Source organism: Pseudopipra pipra, chromosome 13 (genome assembly GCF_036250125.1).
Source record: "Pseudopipra pipra isolate bDixPip1 chromosome 13, bDixPip1.hap1, whole genome shotgun sequence".
NCBI lineage: Eukaryota > Metazoa > Chordata > Aves > Passeriformes > Pipridae > Pseudopipra > Pseudopipra pipra.
Window position 1 is genome coordinate 16053744 of NC_087561.1, and position 19053 is coordinate 16072796.

Below are 19053 nucleotides of genomic sequence, written 5' to 3' on the forward strand. Positions count from 1 at the left end.
CAGGGTGCCTTTGAAGATATTTAATTAAAATCTAATCCCACATTCTTAAGGGCTCACATAAATTAAGCTGTCATTCAGGAGATTTATGCATTCACATTTGCATATTGCATACAATTCATCAATTACTCATGTTTGAAAGCAGAGCCGTTCCCGGGGAGCCGGGGCTGCCAAGAGGCGCCCGGGGACGCTCCGGCTGCGCCCAACGCTGCCTCGGAGAAGCCACTTCCATATGGCTGATCCTCCTCTGCCGTCACACACCGCCCCAGGCACGCCCAGGCACCTCCCTGGAACTGATGGATTCCTCCCAGCTCAATCTGTCAGCCAGGGATGGACATTTGGGGAGTCTTCAAGCAACCGAACTGGAGTCCATATTCCAAATCAGAGTCAGTATTTCAGATCAGAGTCAACATGCCTTGCATCACGGAAGGAAGTTTAACAGCACACCCAGCAAGTCCACCCTGCTGGAGGAAGCCAGGCCCCTCTCCTGATTTTCTCAAATGGAATCACAGAACCACAGAATCATTTACACCTGTTTAGGTCGAGCCCAAGGCCACCGCTAACCCATGTCCCCAAGTGCCACATCTACACCACTTTTACATCCCTCCAGGGATGGCTTCTGATTGCTGAGTAACAATAAGTAATAAATACTGCCTGGAGGCATTTTTGGCTCCTTTGCTGCTCACCAGACTCCCTTTGTATCATTAAGGGCCACACTAAGTTAGAACAAAATCTATCCTTAAAGTGTTCAAAAATATTTAGTCAAGTTTATACATCTGAATGTATTCAGACCCAGGAAATTTTCCCACTAATTTTCTACACCTTTCAAACACATTCTTAGATAACCATGATTCATATATATGTGTGGAACATTTTCTTTTCAAAGCATCATTACCTTTTCCAGCTAAATAAGAATGTATCCATAACTGCTTTATACTCCATGAGCTGGTCCCAGCAGTGGAGCAGAGCAGCACATCCAAGTGCCCAAACACACACCTGACATTCCCTGGCCTATCCGAACCATGTTCCCTCATCCCTGCAGCTTTCTCATGGATGTCTGTACATCACAGCCCAGTATCATCTTCCTTATTCACACACCTGCAGTGGCTCAATGACAGGAGAGCTTTTATGAAGAACTTGAGAAACCATGAGAACACAACCAACATGCAAACAACAGGCTCAGGAACTACAGGGGAAAAGCATCAAAGTCAACACTGACTCACATATTCTGCTTCTACATCGCATTTATAGTCTTTTTTTGGGCTTAAACAAAGATCTTCAGGTATCTAACACTGGGAAGACAAGGTAGTTTATGACTTGAAAATTAATCCATGAAACAAACACATGTATCTGTAATTAGATTAATTTTTCCATGGCTTGTCCTGATGATGGGGAAGGCTCACCAGAACCTCTATTCTGCATTTGTTTTGCTCACTGAGTTTATCTTACTCTGGTATTTGCAGACCATGCAGTCTCTGGAATAAACAGCCCTGTGAGTCAGTGGTGGTGATTTCCTGCACATCCAACAGCCACAGCAGTGGCTTCATGGAAGAGCAACAGTAAAAAATGTCACATCCCTCTGCGGCTGTTCTTTTTTTCCTAGAAAGGTACTTTTATTTTTTTGCTTGCATTAACATACTGACTGCAAATGTACCAAGGGACACAAATATCAAGAAAAGGTGGTGTTTTGTAACGTCCTCCCGCAGCTCTGGCAACTCAGCCCTGACCTGCAGCACATCAGCCAGCCCAGCCCCAGGCCTTTGAGGGCCAACACTGAGAACTGCACCAACTAAAATGCATGAAACCACTCACCTTCATTAACTGCAGCCTCAACCAGGTCTTAAATTCAAATCTCCAAAGGTGAAAGGCTAATGCAATAACCACTTGTTAGAGTCTTATTACTGCTCATCTCTTACACTCACTGAGTTTTTGCTCCACTCGTGGTATTATTATATTCTTCATATATTGTTAAAACTAGCCTAGTATTTATGTTCGTTTGCCAAATGTTTTAAAAAATGACTTTAAACAGTTTGTTTCCATGTAGCTATTAGCTGCTATTAAAGCCACTGCATAAATATAGATATAAAACAATTTAATGGAACAAAGGATAAACACCCCAGCTGATGTCAGCACCAACTTCTCAGCGACTCTCCAACCCAGGAGAGGTGACGTATCACAGCTCTGAAACCCCTCTGGGAAGAGCCAAGACCTGCTGAGGCAGCCATGGAGCACAAGGTCGTCCATTTATTAACTTCCCTTTAATAACAGAACATTTCAGTGTGCTTCCAGCACTTTCAGAAGTACCAAATTCATTTTTACAATGTGAAGATATCCCTCTTCAAAATTCTGTGCACCCTATGGATTGAGAGATTTGTCCGTTCCAAAGCAGAATCAGACATGGGTTAAGTCCTTTTTCATAGACTCAGATGCTTTGTTTTTATTATTTTGAGGTGTTTAATGTGCTTCATTCTCACACTAGAAGCCAGTTCCTGTCTCTCCAGGAAATCTTTTGACATCTAAAGAATCACTGACTGGGATTCCTAAAAATCATAAGAAACCAACCCTGACACGACTGATTGGCAAAGAGATTTTCAAGTTTCCACTTTACAACAGCCTTGATTTAACTTTCTATCTTTCATTAACTCTCTTTTAGCATGAATTTTAGAGAAACTGTTGGGTGGAGAAGGGGAGGAAAAAGAATTGTTTCCCCAGCAGTCATCACTTCAAGATTATATCTCAGTGAAAAAAATAAAATCTACAGATTCTATAGTATTCGTATAATAATCTGTGAAAAAAATACCATATGAGATCTCAGTACACAGCACAACAAGTTTTTTTAAAGAAACCAGTTTAAATCTCCCACTTGTGATACACCAGATGTCTGGAGTCTCGTCCCCATGCACTGCTCTGGGATCATTCCCATCCCACTCCGCATCCTCCCAGCCCTTTCTCTCCAGCAGGTTGTGTCCCCACTCCCTGCAGTGACTGACACGTTTTCCTTCCCGGTGTTTTCCAACACTCTTGTGTAATAATCCGTTTGCCTGGGGGCTGGGCACTCCCCTGTGCTCGTTCCATGATGACTTGTCACAACACAGGAGGGCACAGTCACACTCCCCACCCCTCCCCAGAGCTCCATCTCACACAGAGATGTTCCTGAACAGCTCCACGGCTCACGGAACAGCTGCACTGAGCACAGAATCTCAACAACTTGGAATGGAAAGGTGATTTTCTAACAAACTGGTATTATTTCCGTGTATAACTATTCAAATGTCACTATATGTACTGCATGTAAGAAGACAAAACATATTCTAAACTGAATCTGTGACATGATCAATGTGCACAGGTGACAAATACACTGAGGGCAAAACCAGCAGTAAAAGCTACACGACTTTATACATTAACAGAATTAATAATATTAACTGTCCTGAAAGTCTCCCTTATCTTGCTGTTGTACAAGTCATTGCAAAAAACCCTCAAGAACATCTGTCCTACAGTAGTGACTAAATCATCAGTTTATTTTAATTAAAGTCTGACATAGTTTCTAAAGCTGGCACACGTGTGAAGTTGGCAGAGAGCTCCATCCCACCCAAAGTAACTGGACTTTGTGGATTGTGCAAAGAGTTTGACAGGAAAACTAAAAATCCATGGCTCTCAAGTGATGTTAAAGACAAAAACCATGGAGAAAGGTCACTTCCCAGTAGCACTCAGCTTGCAGCAGCCTTTGAAAGGAACCCTGAGCTCAGCACACACTGGAGCTCCATCCTCATGCCCCCCGACACCTCCAGCTCTGAGCACAGCATTCCCAATGTCACTAGGAAATAGGTTTTACTATTTTTCCCAAATAGTCACATCTTTCCTTCTCCTACCCAAAATAATGGATTTGTGAGGAATCCTCTCCTTGTGCACTAACTCTGCTTAGGGCTGCCCTGCCTGTCACTGAAGATCAGACAGCTCAGTCCGATGCTTCACCAAACATCCCTATCCCCCAGTCAGCACTACCTGTCTGTCCTGAATTCCTCCAAGAAGCTGCATTAGGAGCAAATGGCACTCACTATTTCTCATGGACCAAATCTGTCCACGTGCCACAGACCCCTGGGAATTGATCTTTCTCCACCTGAAGTTATGCAGTGTTAAAAGAGGGGGGAGAAAGTCATTTCAGCACTCATTAGATTGGAAGGTGACACCAACAAACATCTGGCAGCAAAACAGAAAATGAGAGCTGTTCCAAATTAATAGCTTTCCATACGTTAATGCACCTTGGATTTTTACTGGATAAACATTAAACTGAAGTTTTAAAAATTCAAGAAATGTTAAACCACATCTACAATTTCCCTCTGATAGCTGGAACAGACAGATGGTTCGAGCCATAACTCCATGTCAGAAGATGGTTTCTCTGGTTCCTCAAGTACATCACCCTGGAGTTCTGTCAGGAAAAGCCGTGCTGGGATTCACCTTCAGTGTTTCTCTCTCAGGAAAAAAATATGCAACTAATGCCCCATGGGCACCCTTCAAAATAAGTCTGCAACCTCACATGTCCAGAACTACTTGTCAGTAAATTATGTGTGTCTCTCACAACAACAATTTATAGAAACATGTCATTTTACCTGTATAATTGTGACAAGAAAGTACATTTGTAGGTACTTCAATTTTCTTCACATTCAAACAAATTACATTTTACATTTTAATTTTATTTTTTCAATTAAAGTCTAAGCCAGCTATAGATTTCCACTGAGATACTGGGGTGGCTGGCTGCCAGTTCAAGCCATCAGTATCCCTTTCTGCTGAGGAAAAACACTATACATTCATTTTTAGAACAATTTCTACATTTTTAATGTATAATGTACACAAAGGATGTAATGTAGAAAGTAATCAGAAGACACAGTAGAACTACACATCACTCACAACTATACATTCATTTTACTTACTCTATTAGCTGAGAAAACTAAAGAAATTAATCTTTATTATCTTTGAAAATCACTTGCTTTTTATAAGTAACAGAAGCTAAGTGCAATAGGAAGCCACTGCTCAGGTGGGGTTTTAGAGATCAAATTCCCTTTTTCCCTTAAAGAAAAATTAAGCTTTCAGGATCAGGCACACCCACGATAAAAAGGAATTCCCACCACTTTTCTGTGCTATAACTACTAGAAATATATGTGGTCAAACACCAAACAATACCACTGCTTCAGCAGCACACAGCACGCCTTAACTTTCCCCAAATCAGTCATGAGAGAATGAAAAATCTCCCTTAAATCTCTGAACCAGTACTTTAAATGAAAATACAAGGAGCCATGGAAGAAGCAGAACCATCCATATACTGAAGGCATTTGAAAACAGAAAATGCTTTTGATTTTCCTTCTGTGATTCCATCCCTCCCTTTCCTGCAGACCAGCAAAGCTCCTGCTTTGAACACACGGAGGGGTTACTTTGTTGAGGTTTTTTTTTTTTTTATTTGAATTTATGTCAAAAAGTGAATTTGTTAAGAAAGATTCTTAAGAGTTTCACAGAAGAACATAACGACACGTGCAACACATCCTCAGGAATCAAAGTGCCAAGGAAGGAATGGAAAATAAAGTATAATTTTATACTGGTCGCCTACAGGCCGCAGTTTCTTTGCTTTTCTATTAACAGCTCACAACTCTCTGTGCTGTGAGAGCACAGAAAACTGTAACTGCCAATTAATTTAATTATATTTGCATATTCATTACCATGGTTATAAGAAACACCCGCACTCCCTGTGCAGGGGGATGCAGGGATCCAACTGGCAGAGGGGTGTTTGTCTGGCAGAGCAGGACTGGGAGAAAACTGAGGGAAACGGAGTAATTATAACCAAGTGTGCAACACCAGGGCTCCTCTGAGTGCCTGTGCACACTTCCTACAAGATGCTTACCTGTAAATTATTTGTTATATAATCCTGTCTCCTTTGGTAATTCCTTTCTTTATGCCTTTTGCATCACCAGTGAGCAATTAATAACACCAGCGCGAACCCTCAAACTCTCTGCTTTTTAACTTCCAGCTACTCACTGTATTTTTTATGATAACCATATGCTAGATTATTATTTAATTATGATCAAAAAATAAACTCCCAAATGTAGGTTAGTTTGGAATGACAGCAGTTTACAAATAACTCGGATCCACTGCTTCTCTCACAGTTCAGTCACCATTTACCTGTCACAAACACGCTCACCTGAACTCAGGGAATCTGCCATTTGCATTGAAGTTCATGCAGACACACACACACCCCTTCACACAGAACTAAATTCTGGTCCAAAACTTTTCAATGCTTCTTCCAGAAACACTCAAGTACCTTTTAAAATCATTTAAGTACATCTGAAATAATACTTTAATCAGGGCACTGTGGTTATTACAGATACCAGTATAACCCAAGGCCTTCCCGGTACCCAAACAAGGCTGTTCTTGAGCTTCTGATGTCAGTGTTACTGTTCATAATAGCACAAACTTTTGTATTCCCATAGAAATGCCAAAGATTCTCCATTTCCCAGACAATGTCACAAAACTGAGGCGCTGTTGCAGTACCCTGTAAACAGCTAATACTATATCTCCAATAAATTCATTTTAAATACATACATCACATGAGACATATGGATCTACATATCTGCTCTGAAAACATAGGGTGTCTCACAAGGAAATTAAAAAAATGGGGGCCAGGAATGGCAGAAGGAGATCCAGGGAAGTGGGTGATCGGACTCCAACCTCTGTGCTGTGCTCAGCTCATCCCGTCACATCTGGAAATGCATCAGCACACAGGATCTGATTGTTGTTCTCTCCTTCAGTTTCATTTTGTGTCTCCCACTTTAGATATTAAATTTTTCAATCATCTTCCTTTGATGTTGTCTTAGTTTAATTTAAAAGCAATACAAACATGTCTGATTTACAAGATTTTTATCACCACAGTATCTTATCACCTCATTAGAGTTAATTTGCAAAGGCTTTTGTCCCAGCTGACACCAGAAAGGATTTATTTTCAACTTCGGGTTCTTTTTCCTTTCTCAGTATGTTTGTGAGCTGTTGTACCTCATCTTTAGGCACTGTGGGAAGGTCCTGCCAAACAGGGAAGTTTTGCAATACTATAAAAACCAAGGGGCTTGGGCTCAGACTCTGCTTGGCTGCTGACCAAAAATGTTTTTATCTCCTGCTCTCACGAACTTCCTTTGCAGTTTTGGTCAAGAGGGTTGGTTGCTTTGGGTGGTTATGAATGAAGAGCACAGGGCCTGTCTGGGCCCTAAGGTGTAACTGAGGTGGTTTGCACTGAACTGGGATGAGAAGCAAACCTGGGATGGCATGGACACATGTGCACACACACACACTTACCATTAATTGCCAGTTTATATTTTTCCCCCTTAAAATCCGGTGGCTCATCACACCTGAACATATAGAACAGGGCAGCTGCTGCAAATAACAACCCATAAACTTATTGTTGCAAACCTTGTGGACCCAGAATATTATCTGTGTCTGAACACCCACTGAAACCACAACGAACTATAAATTGCAGGGTTTATAATGTCACATGTTACAATTTTTCTCGGGATGAATGGTGAGCCACTGAAGGTTGGTGAGCCCCAGGAACTGCCCCAGGGCAAGGCCCCAGGGCATTCCAAGGGCTCTAAAGAGCCCCAAAAGCCGCTGTCTCCCTTGCTGCTGGCACACAGTACGTCAGGAACGAACAAGAAATCACAACAACAAGAACAATAAGTCAGGAATTAGATCAAAAAGGTGGCCCCAAAAATTAGTTTATCAGAAGGATTCCAGTAGAATCTTTCTATTTATTTTTAATTAACTGTAACTGCCAGAAGCATGGTATTGATATGGAGCTACCAGGTCAACATCTTAAAGAAACTTTCTGGTGACAATGCACTGGTGGATTTGTTTTCCTAAGATTAGCATTCTTAGGGGAGGTGGCACCTTAAGGGAACCTCCACCTATTTCCAGCTCCTCTGGTGACAGGAGCTGCTTGAATAAAGCTACTTTATTCAGACTCCGGTTAATTTGCTATTATTTTTTTAGCCAAATTAATATTCTTCTTCTGAGAATTGAAAACAGAAATTTTTTTTAATAGGTGAGAAACTATTATCCACTGCAAAAGCAGCCAACAGTAAAAGCACAGTATGTCAAGACAAATTTTGATCCTCCTCCTCACTCCATAGCACTATGTCCAAGAAAAATCACATAATACTGCTTCTATGAATTTGTAATTTCATCCCAGAAAGTAAAGTATAAGATAAACATTTTCTGTTTGTTTTTCACTTTCACAGCAACACCATCCTTACTTGCTTCTAGATGGTCACATTTTGCTGACATTTACAAACATTTCATGTTGATCTTACATGGGTCACATCAATCATCTATACAGTTTCAATGACACTTTGTTAAATAAACTGTCATGAAAGATTTATAGAGAATTTGATAAAAGTAAAGAAGATGTAGTTTAGCTTTTAAAGATGCATTACCCCTTTTCTGAGGTGTAATATCAGCTCTAAAATACCATTAAGCTTTTCTGGCAGGAGATGAAGTGAGAAAATAAAATGCACTCTTTCATCAGCACTCGCTTATTTGCATCTTTGTGCTCCTACAAAACGCTGTGAGAACAGAGCACCTGGAGGGAAAGGGAACCTCACCCCCAGTCTGTGTGTTCTGGTTGTCTCTCCTAATCCTTGGCAGAAGCCACTAACGCTCTTAACACATTATCTGAGCAAAAATTACCTCCAGATTAAACATGAAACAAAACGAAACTCTACTTTCAGATTAACATCTTTCTAAAGGTAAACTGATATTCCCAGACTCCCTCTCTCAAAATAAGGAGTGCAGACAAGCAACACACTTTCACAGAAAGCCCTTCTTCAGATAAACATGGCCAGAGCACACTCATTAAGATGTATTTAAATTTTCAGACTTTCCTGTCTGATACCAATTTAATATTTGAGAGCGGCTAACAATGGTCTCACTGTTGGGGAGGGTCTTAATCATATTTAGTTGGCCAAGAAGTATCAAAGTTTGACAAAACTTTTCATCAGCTTTTCACCCCTGACTGCTCCAGTCCCAAAAGCAATTATTTGTTACACCTTCCAGTTACCTGCAAAGTCAGCTACTCCACAGCAGCTCTGCTTGTTACGGAACACCAGCAAGGAATACAAGATGGGAAGACTTCTCCATTTCACACTTCAGCTTGAGAAACTACAAGTGATGAATTAACACTTCCAGACAAAAAAATAACAAGATCAAGAATCTTTCACATTTCCTAAAGAGCATTAATTTTTGCAACCAAGAGGACAGCATGACACATTCCTAAAATATTTCTGTATTTTTGAGTCTGACGCCTAATGACCAGCCCTGCCACAACCTCTTACCTTCATGTTCTTACTCCGTCCCAAAAGTCTCACACCAAAGGTCAAACAGTGGATTAATCCACTGTTTGGGCAAATAATTAAAGAAAACCAAGTATTATTTCAGCAGTGAAAGTGTCCTAGCAACAAAAAATGATAAAATTATATTGGATTACCTACGGAACATCTGTGACCAAAAGGTTGCAGATGTAGGAGCAACGGTGTAAGGCACTGAAAAAACAGCCTTGGCAAATCAATCTCCCACTAGTCTGTGACAGTAATTTCCATAAATATAACACAGTTACTTTGAAGGATTTCTTCCTCACTATTTTCCTCCACCTTACAATTTCTGCATCAGTAACATAAATACAAAACACACGGCCTAAGTTCACATCAAGCTGGACACTGAAGAGTGCACTGTACCTACATTTATGATTATCTTACTATCTGTGGCCTTGAGACCTTCCTACAGATACCTTCAACATGTGTCACGATGAAAAGATAAAAGTGCATTCTTTACCTGGCACCAGAGGGCTGACAAACCTCTCACAAACCAACACCCTCCACCAGCCCATCCCTCCAGCCCATTAATTCCCACATTAACCACACTGCACCACCCCCAATGCTGGGACACCAACTGCATTTCAGGCTGCTCAGGTCCTTCTGGTGTCTGATATGAGGACCCTGAGTTCATCTGTGCAGCCTTTATGGGAAGAGCACATTGATATCTGGGTTATTTTTTCATGAAGAAATGAGGCAGATGCTCCGTATCCACTCTCAGTGCTGCACAGAGAACTGGCCGTGCCAATCCCACATCAACCACAGCCAGAACCTCTGGCAGGGCCCAAACACTCAGAACTGCTCTTCCAGCAGGGAACACCACAGATCTGACTCCTACAGCATCTCCCAAACTCACTTCCCTCTCAGCAATGCTTATTCAGGGGGAATCTGAATCAGGGACTAACAAAAAAAAAAAAAAAAAAAAAAAAAAAAAAAAAAAAAAACAAATCCAATGTGCAGCCAAATCACAACAGTAAGTGGGATCTCAACTACATTAATTTGTGGATATTGTAATGCTGTGTTACCAGCAGTGTTCTGAGATACTGTGAATTCAAATAAAAAAGGCTGGGAGTTTAAAGGCAGCAATTGACTCAGTTATTCAACACATCTGTCAAATATATTACTGAGTGGTAAATGAATAAATATTGGATTTCAATTGCTATGACTAGAAATAAATGGGAGCCATTCTCCAAGCAGCAGCACCGTGAGCTACAGGCTTTCAGTGAGGCTTATTTAAAGAAAAAGCAGAGCAATTAAAGGAATTCCTATGTTCTGAAAAAAAAAAACAGTTTGTGAAGTGATAGATTAGACAGCTAAAGCACAACTGCCTCTTCCTTTTACCACACACCATGTGATCTTCAGGAAAAACAACACACTAACCCAAGGAAACCATATCCCAAGGATATCCTAATGGTCCAACAGTTGAGGTCCAAAGATATATTCCTTGTTGAAGTGAATATTCCAAATATTTCAGTATCTTGAAAATAACTTACATGCATTCAAATCTGCCAGAACTAGATGCAATTTAAATGTTCAGATCATACACTAATGATTGCTTGTTGTGTTAGATACTAAATTATATATCTCTATGTATATACACTACTTTTATTATTGTTCTGTGAAAATTACTTGAGTCAAATTTGTGACTATTGAAAATTAGTTAGAAAAATATCAGCTATCACAAAGCAGAACTGATCCAATATTTTTAACCGCCCTGCAACCTTCCCATTGAATTTTCTTCCTGAAAAGCACTGAACTACACTGACAGATCAAGAGAAATTAGTGTCTCTCGCCATGACAACAGACTCAGGAGCTGTTTTGCTGAAGTTTCCTTCAGATCTACAACAACTTTAGAAAACTGTTGCGTGTTCAGGAACAGGAAATCACGCAAATCACCCACATTCTAATGAAGTTCAGAGCTGCAATATGAGCAGAGGAGCATCCTCAGCCTCCCAGGATGGAATCAACACGTCTGTCTCCGTGTCACAGACACACAGGACATGCTTTAAACACCCTCGTGGAGTGACTCTATTAGAGAATATTATTGTAAGCAGTAGACAGCAGCAGACCAAGCAAGCACCTGGCTCATCTCCATTACAGTAACAATTAATACATCCACTCCTTTGACTCCAAAGTCTTGGTTGCTGGGAAAAGACAAGGCTCTACTTCCCAAACAGACCTTCCATCCTAATGCACAGGAACTCTCATAATTCTAAATTAACTACAGACTCCTTAACTGTTGCACCACAAGCCCCAACTTTATCGATCTAACTGGTTTTTGGTTTTTTAAACCATCACCTGACCCATGATTTTATACCTAACTTTAGTATTACGAGGAGGACTTCATAAAATCTTAAGATGTGCATGGTCTTCAAGACTATTTCTGTAACATCCAGAATGTGGCTAAACTGTGTGCACATCACAGACTTCACTCTCTGTGCTCTGGCAGGGCTTGGCACACCACGAATGACCTAACCAGGTGTAACTCCTGCCTCTTGTTACCCACCTGCCTTCAAGCTGATCCTCACTGGGCACAAAAAGAATGTGATTGAGGCATCCCTTCACTGGGCAAACAATGAATGCTACTGACAACAGGCATCTTTCAGCCCCAAAGCATCATTTCAGCTCAGATCCAGGAGTTAAATCCTCTGGGCTGCTTCTGCCACAGCCTCATGGTCAAGATGATCGGCGGCCTCTTAGTTTGACATTTCAGATTTTCCCAGTCTTTATCAACGTGTGTTACAGGCTGCTGAGGGAACTACATAACAGGATTAACTAATGGCAATAACCCTCTTTTGTCAGAGAGGATTACTGTCACTCAGCACTGGGGGAAACTGAAAACCAGGAGTTCCTTTTGTGGTATTTATTTAATATTCTACTCTGTAATCTGTTTGCAACAGTATTAGTGCAAAATGTCATGGGAAGATGTAAACACTCACCAGATTCCTTTTTTGTACCTACAAACAAACCGAAGGAAAAACAAAAAACAGTTTGTTTCCTGTCGCTCAAGCCGTTCCAAGATCCTGATACTCCATGTTATTTAACGTTTTCAGCTGACTTTGGGGACATTGTAGACTGCTCTGATGAGGCATGTTCCAGTGTCAGCCAACACTTTATCCCTGGCACGCTTGTCAATCAAAATAAAACTAACAGACGGCTTCCTTTGTTTCAAATGAGCTTTCCCTGGTCATTAAAATTCACTTTTTATTACAAAAAATGCCATTTGGAGAGAGCAAATTGAAATGTTTGTGGTTCCTACTGAATCAGTTCCTGCTGAAGTCGACTGTTGCAGAAGAAACTTGAAAATATAAGAAATGCATCATTTCATCACCTTTGTGTTACCCGTTCTTGGCCTTACTATGGCATGGAAACTACAGAATGGCCACTTCATATAAACCCTGTAACCAACATTTTGGCAACAGGATGACATGATTTCCTTTAGTGTTTCCAACAGCAGGACATAAAAATCTAGAAAATTAAAATTTTCCTAGGACTGAGCAGCAGGAGCTGAGTTAGATCTCTTTAAACAGCATAAAAAATATAGCAGTTATTGAAAACACTGGGTTTCCTATGTTAAATATTGAGGAAATGATGCTCTCTTAGATTGCATTTGGAAACTTATAGCAAAAGCATATAAGTCAATAGCAAAATACATTTAGAATATGTATTCCTGGCAAAATAATAAAGTGCTTCCAGTAACATCAACTTAATTTTGGGGAGATAAATCAAGAAGCTATCCAAATACATCCTGACAAAAAGCCCTGATTTCCAACCAGCCTTTGTGCCACAGAATGCAGCCTGATGATTTGTAATGATGTACAAATTATGCAAAGGAAGCCATGATTTTATCTGAAGTTCCCACATGAGTTAAGAGTTTAGACCGCTGCAAACACCAGATTTCCTTTTCCTTTTTAATAAAAGTATATTAAAAAGCCCGAACAAACAAGGTTTTGAAATCATTATATTTCTTCTCTGCAGGGAAATCGTGCATATAGCCTCTAATTTTGTCAATTATGAGCACGTGGGATCTCAGTTATTATAAACACACTTTCCTTCCACTGACAGTGATCCAAATCCCACCCCACAGACTGATCTGCAGCCCTTAAAATCAGACTCTTTCTTTTGTCAACAAGCACCATCCTCTGCAATTGCCCTTGGAATAAGATGGCAAAATGATAATGAGCATCTCCTCTTTTTACATCTTCTGCAGACCATACTTTAAATATAGAATGTAACTACTGTAAAAAAAAAACCTGTCCTGGACGACACAACATTTCAATCTAAAAACATTGGCTGTTATTTGGAGGAAAAGAAGACAGGAAATAAATGTCCAAAACTGAGTCCAGGGGCTGAGTACAAACCAGAATCCTTGGGCCACAACTGAATCCTACATAATCAAGCACAGGAGGAAGCAAAAGCCCAGAGAAATTCCCAGTAATTGTAAATAATACCCTGCCTTTCTCAAGCTGATTTCCGTAAGAACTCAATTTCACCTTCTCCATGCAAACAGCAATATTTGGGTACACAGCCCTCACACCACCCTGTCTCTAATCACTGCTGTTCTCTCTGCACTGCAAACACATCCACATCCATTTCAGCCCTAATAATAATATTTATGAAATGCTGCATTTGACACATAAAGAAAAATGCAGTTTGGCTCCCAGAATTCATCATTTTGGAATGGAAATGATTAAGAATAAATTACAGCTTCAGATAGACAGACACACATAACATTCCTGTCCCACTAGTGGGAGGCACATCCTGCTGGACTCACCAAGCTCTAGGACTAGCAGGGATCTATCCCAAACACATGGGGAGAAGCTCCTGCTCGTTCTATGTCCTTTGATGAAGATATGGCAAAGAAACTGGCCCTCAAACTGTAATCTACACCCAGGCACGCCCTAGGGATAAAATCATATTAATTGAAAACCTTTACTAAGTGGAATGACTCCTCTTGAACATTTGGCAACACAATTAGTCAAGAGAAATAAGAAAAATTATGTATTTCCTAATCGGATACATTGTTTTAGCACCTTGATAGAGCTGAGTTTTCTGAATAAAACTCCCAGAAAGAACAAATTTGCCAGTCTTCTTTGATGTACTACTTAACACAGTCAGGGATAACATGCCCTGTACTGGACAGTGAAGCCTGAAAGAGGTCAAGAAGAGGGGGAACCTCTCTTTTTCCTTTTTCTCTCCTTCACCCCTCATTGGTAAAGGCAAACTAAAGACATCTAAATGCAGAGCAGTTTTGGGAGATCACAAACCTCACGTCCTTGGCACTGGAGGAAGAAATCCCAGTCCTGACGACCAGTAATAATAGGCATAAGGAGCTAAACTGTGAGGAGAGAATAGAATATCCTCATTGTTACAAAGAACAAAACATCAGAAGGGGAAATAATACTCTAATTTCAAATTACTACTATATACCCAAGTTCTTTGGAGGCAGAATTCCATACTAGTTAAGAAGTTAACCAGTAAAGGTTAGCTTGGAAAATCAGACACAAAATTTTAACTTGTCCCACCTTGCAGATGCAATATTTAAATTTACAGCTCCCAGAGCACTTTCCCATCAGCAGACTCCCAGTCTGCTGGTCTGAATTTGGGGTACAGCACACTGACCATCCACACAGCTGCTGTGCTCCCAGCTTTACCCCTGAGTTTCTTTTGGACAGGGTACCCATAAATCCTCTGACAAGTAGAGTTTTCAAACCTGGTTTGCATCTCTTAGTTTCACCTACACTGCATTTCCCACACTCTGAGACAGCACCATAAACCTTCCTGAAGTGCAGACACGTGACACCAACAGCTTCACCTCTGTCCTCCCTGCACTGTCACTCTTCTGTAAAAGGAAACTGGATTAGTTTGACATAATTTTCTCCTGGCAAATCCATGTTGTCTGTTATCTCCTGGGCACTCACAGTTTGTTTATCAGTTGCAGTACTTCTCTAGTTGAGTGGTCTATAATTTCCAAGCTTATCCTCCTCCTTTCTTCCCTCTGCTCTCCTGGTACCTCCCTCGTCCCTCCATGACTTTTCAAAGTTAGCCATTAATCACTCCGACATCCCATCCACCATTCCTTAACTACATTATTCCAGACCCAGCTCATCTGAAAACATCCAACCTAAACAAGCTTTCTGTCACACTTGTTTTCTCACTCAAGTTCCCATCTTGCACTTCTGTCACTGCTATTAACTGTGTCAGACATCCAACTGCAGGTGACCCAGAGCCACGAAACTTTCCCAGCACCATCTGTTGCTTCCCTTCCCTTCACGCTGCAGCACATCAACCCTCGTTTTGCTCTTCCCAAGATGGACATGTGGAATGATTCCCTCTCACTCTGGAAGGCATCTCTGATTGCATCTCCCCGTTCTCTGCCCTTTCTCATCCTGTCCCACGTGCTCATGCTGTTCTCTCTTCCCAGCTGCCTTCCCTGACCTCCCTCTCTGCCACACTGAGCCCCCGACTGTCAGAGAACGATTCCAACTCAGCCAATCTGACCTCTTCCTACAGCTGCTATTTATATTCCTTGAAGGAATCATTTGTATTTATACTCATATTAATTTAAGGAACTTCAAGGTTTCTTAAAAATTTTTACCCCTCTACTGCTGTGGAGCTCTTACTTCCCAACCCTCTGTGTTATTTTAAGGCCCTGTTTTATTTATTTCTTCTACTTGTCATGTGGCTCACAAACTCTATCATTTCATAGCCACTCTCACCCAATTTTTATTAGATTTTGACATTTTCAACCAGGTTTTTTTCCATAAACTTCCCTTTAAAGCTGCTTTATCTTATATATGAATTAAACAAAAAATCTTTTATAAAGCATTTCAGTACATGCTTGTTATATGTCTGAACATCATATTCAGTGCTCCTCTCCCACATCATCTCCCTCCACAGCCTGGACCTTCAAGCAAGTGCACATGCCCTGTTTTAAAGGCAACATCTCTTCCTTCTTTAATTGCTTTTGCTTCCTGAACAAGCCATATCCTTTACATGTGAATTATCTGACCAACTCTTTTTCATAACAATGATAAATTATGATAATATACTATTATTTTTGTTATTTCCCTGTCCTACTGAAATTGCAACATGACTTTAGGGTGATCTGGAACTAACCCACCAGCCTGTTTCTTGTACCTGCTCTTAAACTCATTAACAGTAACCTCACACCTCTGTTTTTTTAAAAGCCTGACCAGTTGTTTTATCTACACTAACCCCCAAGCCTTGCCATATCATTCTAATTCTAACCTCAAAGCTCTGTGATTAATTAGCAAGTTAATATGTAAACAAACACATCAACTTTTTCAGGTTGTGCATTCCAGTGAACACATTTCTTTCCCTCTGGTATTAACACTTCCACTTGTCCAGAACAGGTTAGAAGAGCAAGAAACCAGCAGAACTAACAAGCAGTTCCTAAATCACACCATCAGGAGAGTTCCTGATCCACTGATGGAGATAAAATCCCCCTGTTTCTTGCAGAAATAATTGGCAACAGCCTGTGCACAGTCTTACTGTGCATGGGAAAGGCAGCAAAATCCAGTGGATTCAAAGGTACAACCACCTTATGTACAGTTTGTTACAATCCCTGAATGAAGTGATAACAGCTGCTGTATGAAAGCAGTGTTACCTTCCTTATCTTGCATCTCCAAGTCTGAACCCTCCTGTTTCCCTTTACACTTACTCCCCTTATCACCCCTCTCCATTTTCATACACCACTCCAGACTTTTACTGGCCCGTTTTTCCAAAGCAGCACATCCAGAAGTTTCCTGCAGCTCTCCTTCACAGCACAAAATGACATAATACAATATTGATCCGGGAGCAGTGCTGCTGTCACGCAGCTGACACCGTGATAGAGTGCTCCAAGTCAGCAAGGGTCTACCAAAAATTGTGCAGGGCTTGTGTGCAACGCAGCTGCCAAAGGACTGAGGCAGCACTGGGTGTGCTCAGTCAGGGAAAACATCTCAGGAGTGACACAGATCCCAATCCATCAGCATCCCAGGATCAATTATCACAATTGTTTACTTTTTTTTTAATAAATCTTTCTAACTCTGTTTATGACCATTTTGTTTACCAAGATACTGCAGAATTCTGTCAAAGAGGAATTAGAAGTTAGTCTTCCCTCAGCTACGTTTCATTACAGCCATTCAATCAGGGAGCTGAGCTTCTCTTCTCTAATGATTTACTTTTTTAGGCCATGCTAAACTTGAATGCAGTTAAATTAGGAACATTACTTTTACCCAAATAAAGAACAGAAGAAAAAGACCAAATGTTATGCTGCAGGATTTTGCTCTGATGCCACACATATGTCCTTAAAATTGAGTTTATTCTGCATGATCTTTTCAAAAAAAATGTCACATTTATCTACGAATTCCTTAGAAACCCAGGACTTTTTTATAAAGCTAATATTCTTTCATCCACACAGCTCTGCCTTGAAATACAGATCATTTCATTTGTGAAGTAATAATAATGCTGTAACACGTAATACTATTATTCTAACTAAACCAAACAATAAATATTTGTATTTTGTACACCCTGGGCTGGCTCAGTTGCAGAGTCTCCTATAGAAATCATACAAACATAAACTGTTGATAAGACCTCATTGGATCATTCTGGAAAAACAGCAAGAGAAAAACACCGTAATTTTTTTTTATTATATGAGTTCTTTACATATAATCCTTTAACATTCCCATGTTTCATAATATTGATTTCTATGATGCAGGAATAGATTTGGGTCTGGAGCACCCTCATAACACCTATTACTTGAAAAGCTGTCAAATTTTGAAAATCCGTATTTTCTCAAATTTAATTGAGATTCCATTAATTGAACTGTCCTTTTATTAACATCCTTTCCCCATTCCCAGTATTACACATGTGACAATTAGAACTGCCAACCCCTTTAAATTTTTACAGCAAAGCCAACTGGGCCCTTCCCTCAAACTGGCTTAAATTCCTGCCTGGATCTCCTCCGACCCTAAATTATTGCTTACATCAACAGCAACCCCACAGCCCAATGTCACCTGCATTTTGCCTTCCCCTTTTTCTCCAAATCCATTCTGGTTTCCCAGCACTACTCTCAGTAACTCCTTCCTGTCTCAAACACAGTTTGCAGAAGAAATGGAACATTTTGGAACCCTGAGGAATGATCTACTCCTGCCAGTCTTTCTGAGGCACCAAGAAACCAGAGTTGTTTTCAAGGCAAGCAGCTGAAGGAAGTTGTGTGGGGCTAAAGCTGGGACTTGGAGGGTAAATCTAATGAGAAGAAACAAAAGATGAGGGCATGTGACTGAAGCGAGGAGCGGGTGTTGAGCAGAAAAGGGAGGGGAAGTCATGTGAGCTGTGAAAGACGAGCAGGAAATGTGAAGTGCTCTCCAAAGACAAGTGCAGCTCAGTATTTCCAGTGCAGCTCCTACCCATGAACAGCACTGCCAAAGGCATCCAGTTCTTCCCAGTGCTGGCTCACAGGGATGGCTGCAGCCTGCTGGAGCTCCAGGTACTCCAGCAGTCCCACAGTGGGTCTGCACAGCCAGGTACCTGCAGGACCCTCGTGGGTGGCACTGGCTGCTGATTACAGGAGTTTTACAGGGTTTGACTGAGTTTTTAAAAATCTCAAGTAATCACACACAGAGTTATGTTAAAAGACCACTACTGAGAGGAC

The 19053-nt window shown here is 40.8% G+C and overlaps 1 protein-coding gene across 5 annotated transcripts in view; it reads right to left on the reverse strand.

Annotated features, from left to right (window-relative positions):
• Positions 1-19053, reverse strand: part of DACH2 (dachshund family transcription factor 2) — a 247206-nt gene that overhangs the window by 143496 nt on the left and 84657 nt on the right. The window lies entirely within an intron of this gene.